Source organism: Vicia villosa, linkage group LG7 (genome assembly GCF_029867415.1).
Source record: "Vicia villosa cultivar HV-30 ecotype Madison, WI linkage group LG7, Vvil1.0, whole genome shotgun sequence".
In the NCBI taxonomy this organism is placed as follows: Eukaryota; Viridiplantae; Streptophyta; class Magnoliopsida; order Fabales; family Fabaceae; genus Vicia; species Vicia villosa.
This window is the reverse complement of record NC_081186.1, coordinates 115,863,595-115,871,151: the sequence shown is the minus strand read 5'-3', so window position 1 is coordinate 115,871,151 and position 7,557 is coordinate 115,863,595. Positions and strand designations below refer to the sequence as shown.

General features: G+C 30.5%; 1 long non-coding RNA gene across 4 annotated transcripts; it reads left to right on the top strand.

Moving 5' to 3' along the window:
• The first annotated feature begins 731 nt into the window (after nt 1-731).
• LOC131618356 (uncharacterized) lies at nt 732-7,079 on the top strand. Of its 4 annotated transcripts, none has more exons than XR_009288810.1 (8): nt 732-900; nt 2,684-3,581; nt 3,678-3,770; nt 3,849-3,949; nt 4,398-5,674; nt 6,293-6,410; nt 6,584-6,703; nt 6,806-7,079. It is a non-coding gene; the product is annotated as an uncharacterized LOC131618356 (long non-coding RNA). The 4 variants fall into 4 exon arrangements; XR_009288811.1 differs by having other exon boundaries at nt 2,684-3,770; nt 4,398-4,512; nt 5,564-5,674; XR_009288809.1 differs by adding an exon at nt 5,868-5,963 and having other exon boundaries at nt 2,684-3,770.
• Nucleotides 7,080-7,557: the final 478 nt, after the last annotated feature.

Genomic DNA, 7,557 nt, shown 5'->3' with positions numbered 1-7,557 from the left:
ATTAATATATTTAATTTATATATAAATTAGATATATTAATTATTATATAAATTTAAAAAATAAAATTTTTCATAATAAAAATCAGAGAAAATAATAAAAGGTGGGAAAAAAACCTAACCTTCACAGTTGAAGATGACTCATATGGAAGTGCAATCTATTTGGCACCTCGTTGACTATACCCGATACTTCTCTAAATTGTATGAAAATCTCTAATATACACTTCTGATTAATAAGTGATTAATAAGTATAAAAGTAAAAGAAACTTTCACTCATTTACATTGTTTGACTGTAAAAGAAAAAATCTTGATAACTCTCACTATTTAAAGTAAGAATTAACATGTATGTTAATTTTTTTTATTTATTTTTCCATATATATATATATATATCACTATAAAAAACGCGCTAGATTGGCAGCGGTTAATTTGCGGGGTGTTTTCCAAAATCCTCCAACTTGGAATAAAAATTGATATTCTATGATTTGTGGGAAAAATAATAGACTAATTTGCGGGGGTTTGTAACCCCCTTAATCTTGACGCATTTCTTACTCTAACTTTTAGTCTTCTATGCTTTTTTGATAAACATTTTGGCGCCAAATATTTATTTCACAGCACGATATATTTTATTTTGTTTTCAATTTACATTAATTATTAATTATAATAATACATATAGTATAATTTGATATAAGAAATAATCATATAACACATAAATAATAGTATAAAATTAAAAAAGAAATAGAGAGACTCTTCAATTAAAGAAGTCCACCATTCTCACAACACAGTTGCCTTCTCACACCTGCTTCTCATAAGACAACATTGACTGCGCTCGCTGCCGTTGTCACTCCACCGTTGTCTGTTGCCGACAAGAATCTTCGATTACTCTCCGGTCTTCTTCTTCCCTGAGGTTAGTTTATTTTTCTTTATCCTCTCTTTGCTTTATTAGGATTTGTCTCAATCTTTAACATTTGGTTTGCTAAACCCTCCTACAAATACAATGTTTCTCTTCCCTATTTCAACTAAAACATTATAGAATAGTAAGAGGATTCAATTTCAATGAGATATATATTAGATGTTTGATTTGGGAATTTAGGGTTCATTAGTTTTAATTTCTTTTGGCATTGATTTGTCTGGTATGAATTAGTATTATGGAGCATTGATTTCAATTAGTTTGATGACTAAGAAATTTAGATTCACAAAAGAAAAAAAAAACTTATTGTGAAATATATATAGTGAAGATACATGAAGAACACAAATGAAAAGTTGATTAAATTGTGAAAGGGAAGAAACCTCGAAAGAGAATCCGTAATGGAAGACTCAGCCATATTTTGAGAGAGTTACTTACAAATTTCACAAAGATTGAGAATAGATATTTCCTAAACATAGATATTTCATATCATGCTTTCTCTAATATGTCTCAAAGTTTCTCTGTTTGACACATTAATACTCCTTAGTTCTCAGGAATATATGTATGTCAAATTATTCAATGCAAAAAAAGATATATTATTCGTTCTCAAGAATATATGTATGTCAAATTATTCAATGCAAAAAAAGATATATTATTCACTGGTTTTTCACCAACCGAACAATGTTTTATTTTTTTCACAGTACTCATGTTTTTGTCATAACTTTAGAAGTAAAAAATGAAAGTGGAATTTGAGTATTATAGTGAAAATGTTAAAAGTAGGGAAGACAAATGTTGGAATTTGAGTATTATAGTGAAAATGTTAAAAGTAGGGAAGACAAATGTTTCTGGTCCTTTAAAGTAAATATAAGATGCTTTGAAAGAAATTTTTTTACATTTCACTTTCATGGAATAATCCAATCATGTATGTATCTTTGTTCTTTTCATATCAAACTTTATCAAAATAAGTAAAATTCTGAATATTTTATTCTTAATTTCTGTCTGTTTCTGCATTAAATATTGCACCAATGGAAATGAGAAAAACTCAACCAAAACCAGAAGTTTTGAACTTGAACATTTAAAGTTTGGCTATAAATTGAATCTTTGATATTCTTTATTCTTAATACCAAATCTCAACAACACAAATAGATGGTGAACAAATATAATAATATTGGCACTAAGTTATATGTACACAGAATCACAGAAGCAACACATGTTTTCATCAATATGATCATTTAGCTCCTATGTAACTCAAAACTTAATCAACTTAATTTTCAACCATAGAAATAAAATGAAAACTCATACATTTTTTGTTTATCAATTTATAGATTCAAATAATATCTTGAGATGTGATTTCAATAATAGAAGTTTAATTTTATAATATAAAAAATAAGGCTTAAATTTCATTTTGAGCTTGTAGACTTTGAGAGAATCACCAGTATCTTATCCTTAACTGAAGCCTTGTTCTTTGTTGGTGTTGAATCCACGTCCATTACATTGTGTTTCGGTCCAGACTAAGCGAATTTCGATTTCGGTTAAATTCTAAATTTTCGTCCACCCCTACTCCTATATGTATACAGATTATCTGAGAAGGAGTAAAGATACGTGAACACAACACACACATTGTAGTCATATAGTTTCACAATAAAAGGATAATAATAGTGTATATTATATGATTTTATCAAAGTGTCTATTTTATCTTATCTTTTACTAAGATAATAATCTCTATCAGATACTTTCTTTTTTTAGTTTGATGTTATATCTTTATTCATGAAAAATTTTATAGGTATGGATAAGTCTTGGATTTCAAAGCTACATACCACACCTGGATATGAAATTGGATTAGATATATTCTTAGATTTTTCTTTTAAGAATGTGGCTGTTGGAGATACAATACGATGTCCATGCCCGATGTGTAGGTTTTTGAAACCGCAAACTAGAAGTGTAGTTAGGGATCACTTACTATGCAAACCATTTCCTAAGAACTATGTCGTATGGACCCTTCACGGTGAGATAAAACTTCCAGAGTCTTCTAGAAATGAAGACTTTGTGCAAGATAAGTTTCAATCGGATAATATGATGGAAACAATGCTCAATGATGCATTTGGTAACTATAGGCAAGATGCTGCTAATTTAAATGAATCAGACCCGATAGCCTTAGAGGACATACCTAATGAAGGGACAAGAGTTGATAGCGGTGATTTTCGTGAGTTTCTCAACGATGGAAGCCAGATATTGCAAGAAGGAAGCAAGTACACAAAACTTGAATTTATAATCAAATTATATCATATAAAGGTATTGTGTGGATTAAGTGACAAAGCAATTACTATGATATTGGATTTGTTGTGAGACGCATTTCAACAAGCAAAGTTACCTCATTCGTTTTACGAGGCAAAGAAAGCCATCAATAAACTTGGTCTTAATTATACAAAGATAGATGCATGTTCAAATGATTGTATGTTGTTCTTGGGAGATGACGAAAAAAGAACTACAAGAATGCAAGCATTGTGGAGAATCTCGATGGAATCCTAAGAAGAAGAAGAAGCAAGTTGCAAAGGTGTTACGTTACTTTCCATTAAAAACAAGATTGCAAAGATTGTTCATGTGTTCTAAGGCAGCAGAGTATATGAGATGGCATGCTTTGGGCAATAACAATGATGGACTATTAAGACATCCAATGGATGGTGAAGCATGGAAGAACTTTAATTTAATTCATCCTGAGTTTGCCTCAGATCATCGAAATGTTCGCTTGGGACTTTAATTTAATTCATTTTTTATAGGAGCGTTGTCCCAAAAATAGAGAAAATTGTAGCAAGCAAGTGATTCCTCATACCGGTGGTTCTAAACCTCTTTCGAGAAAAAGACATGAGATGGTAGTTTTACAAATTAACTTTGTATGTTCTAATATTTGATATGACTTACTATCTATTTTGACTTACTTTCTTCTTTAGTTTTTGGAAACCGGACAACAACCTAGTCGTGGAAAATTATACATTGAAACCCATAAAAAAAAGACGGGTCATTTGTAAATGATGCAGCAAAGAATATTGTGGTAAGTTCATGATGAATTATACGCTTGACTTTCTAAATTAGAGTTTGAAAGTTTAATAATTGGTTCATGATAGGCAATGGCTATTAGATCTTTAAAAACTCTTCAATTTCTAATTGTTTGTATTGGTTCATCATAGGAAATGTAGGCAATGACAATAGTTGGTTCATGATAGGCAATGTCTTCTGTTTTTAATAGGTTCATGCTAGGTTTATAATAGGCAATGACTTCTATTCATGATAGGTTCATGATATGCAATGGCTATTGTTTTTAATAGGTTCATGATAGGTTTATGATAGGAAATGGATTTTTTTCTTGATAGGCAATGGCTACTGTGATTGTTATTAATATAATGATATAATTCTATTGTGATTGTTTTGGTAAAACCAATAATTTTTATCATTAAGTCTGCTATGATTGTTTTTTAAATGATGATCTTGTATATTGATAGGAGCAAATTGAAGTGGGTTTGACACAAAGCAATATTGATGAATCTCAAATATCTCCTAATGATGTTGTCGGTAGAGTCTTTGGGCCTGAGCATTCTGGAAGAGTGAGAAGTATGGGTATGGGTGCAGCTCCTACTAATCTACTATCTACCCAATACTAAGAAATTGCCCAAACTGTCCATTTTGCCCTTCTCTTATAATTTCTTTACCCATACAAAAGGTTATTCATGTAATTAACAAAATAAAAAAACACAACATGCCAAATGTTGTGTTCTCATTGGTCAGTTTTTCTACTCCCCACATTTGTTTCTCTTTCTTCTTTCTTTTGTTGACAGAACCTTTCTCTTTCTCTCTTCCATTTTCTCCCTTCTCCTCTCTCTTTTCCATTAAACCCTAACACGGTTGTCGCCTCTTCTTCCTCCTCACTTTCGCTCTCTCTCCTTGTCTTCTCTTCTTTCTATTTTTCATGAAACCCTAATCTGTCGCGAGTCACAAAAATTCAAGCAAAGAAAGAATCGAAGAAGAGAACAAGAAATTCCATTAGGGTTATATAACCAGAGATCCAGCAAGTGATGCACATCCAAAATTCCAAGAACCAATCACCATCTTTATCATACAAAAACCTGGAAAACCCAGAATTCCATAAACACCTTTCAAGATTCTTATACTTTACCCAGAAACTCTTAAGATCCTCAAATAAAAATTATAGTTCTTCGTATTTTCCAGATCTTCATCCTATTTCCATATCTTCATCGCAACAAACCCATATTAGTGTTTGTATTATTTTTTATTAACTTATTTAAATCTATACTATATATTATACATGTTTTTTTTTCACTATTTTCCTTTTTAATAGTTGTCTTAGCTATTTCAGGTTGATAGGTTTGTTACTAAAGGTATGTTTCTCACTGTTTATAAAAGAGTGTTTGATGCTTAATAATTTATAGGTTTAATGTAGAAACATTGAATTTGGATTTAGAGATTTTAATGATTTTTCAATTAATTTTTCTTACCCGTTTCAAATGTAATCGATAGTCTTACTGTTGCTAGCTTTTGAATTTAAATTTTAAATTTCTAACCTTTCTCTCTTTCTCTATATATTATATTTCATATGTTACAAATCTCCATTCATGAGTTGGTTTTGTTTACTCCATATTTTCAAGTTTAGTGGAGAGCTGGATGATATGAAGTTAGAAAGCATTGCTATGTGAAATGGGTTGGATGCTTCAGCACCTCACTTTATTCTATATTTGAGTGTAACGACACTATCTTATCATATGTAAGCTTATTTTATGAGTATTTTCAATATATATACTATTTCCATACATGTTGTTTTGTGTTGAATTTGCTGTAGTTAGACTCTTAGTTTTATCTTCTTTTTTTCACTATTAAAAATTCTTACTTATCTACTTTGTAGTATGAAATCACTCTAATGATATATATATAACCTGAAACTAAAATTTGAAGTATAGTTGCTCAAAGGCCTGAAACTAAAATTTGAAGTATAGTTGCTCAGAGGCTGGATGAATTGCTACATGGTTTAAACAGTTGAGACGATAGAAATAGAGGTTTGATGTGGAACTGTTTCTTTACTTTCAATATTTTTTTAATATTCAATCACTATGTATGATAAATTTGATCTTGAAAATGTTGAATAGGTGTTGTTAAAGTTGAAAATGAGAAAAAGAGAATATTATTAGCCTATACTACTTTTTCTATAATAGAATGATCATATTACTCACCGAAAGTATTTTATATATTATGTAAAGATGACATTATTAGCATGATAATTTGCTAAACTTTTTAGTCTTGAATGATAGTTTGCTGCACTTTTTAGTCTTGAATGATAGTTTGTTGCACTTTTTAATTCTTATCAGTTATCACATTACATTTTCAGGAAGGAAAAGTTGCTCCATTTGTCAAGTCGAATCCTATCCCTGAGACTAATAACGAACCAGTTAAGGTGGTAGTTGGGGAAACTCTTCAGGAAATAGTTTTCTACTCTAGAAAGAATGGTAAAAATTTCCTTTTCTTTTCGGGTTCATTCCATAAACTATCAGATAAATTATGGTATTCAGTGTGTTCAAATAGCATATTGTGTTTCAAAATATTTTTATTTCCCTGCATGTGGAAGAATATTTTTATTTCATTATATGCTTCTATGTGTTGGTTCATTCTGCATTTATAGGGGCAAGAGGAGCTTCATGCTGCAAGTTTGCAAGAACATGAAGAGTTCACAGAGTTATTAGACATATGCTGCAAAAACATGAAGCAATTAATAAAACCAGTATATGATACAATACACAAGGTGTGTTTCTGCTTCATTTATGAGTCGAAGAACTGTTTTAGTTTTCACCCAACATTTAGCTTTCTCTTTGTTCTATTAAAGATTTTATTGGTTTTATTGCAGGAAGCTAAAAGGGGTAATGAAGGAAAGGCAAAGCATTCACTCAACTTTTTTGGTATTAAATAAATTTTTTTGGTATTATGCTTCCTTTTTTTCCTTATAAAGGTCAAAGGTGGATGGGTAAAGTTAGTTTTGTTGAGATCCGCTCATTTTGGCATGTATTTAGAAGTTTTGAAAGAATGTGGAGCTTTTATATGCTATGTTTGACAGCCTCTCATCACTTCATTCTGCATCAATTATGTTTGACAAACTGAACTGATTATGTTCTTTTATTAAGACAATGGTAATTATTGCTTGAAGTGTTTAACCGCTTATGGTGAATGTGTGGTTGAACTGTTTCTATATGTTTTTCATTTTTTTTTAGACATTTAAAGTGTTTAACTTCTCAGTTTGTTGTTTCAATTTTAGATAAAAACATTAGACTTCATTTGAGACTCTGTTTATAATGTTGATTAACTGGAAAAACATGTTGCTTGAAAGTGTTTGTGTCATTTAGTTCTATATTAAATATAATGCCCTCAATCATGTATCTGGAGTGTTAGGCCTCTAGACGGATGTAGGTACACTTAAACATGTACTATATAAGATGTTTAATAAATCCCGCAAGACTTTACATAGTCCACAAGGTCTTAGAGTCTATGTAATCGATGAAACTTTTGATCTCGAAGTCGCTGTCACAATGTCATCCGGATTCATACAGAAAGAATTATAAATGCCAAAGTGATGAAATGCTTGTCGGCTTACCGAAGCCAAAA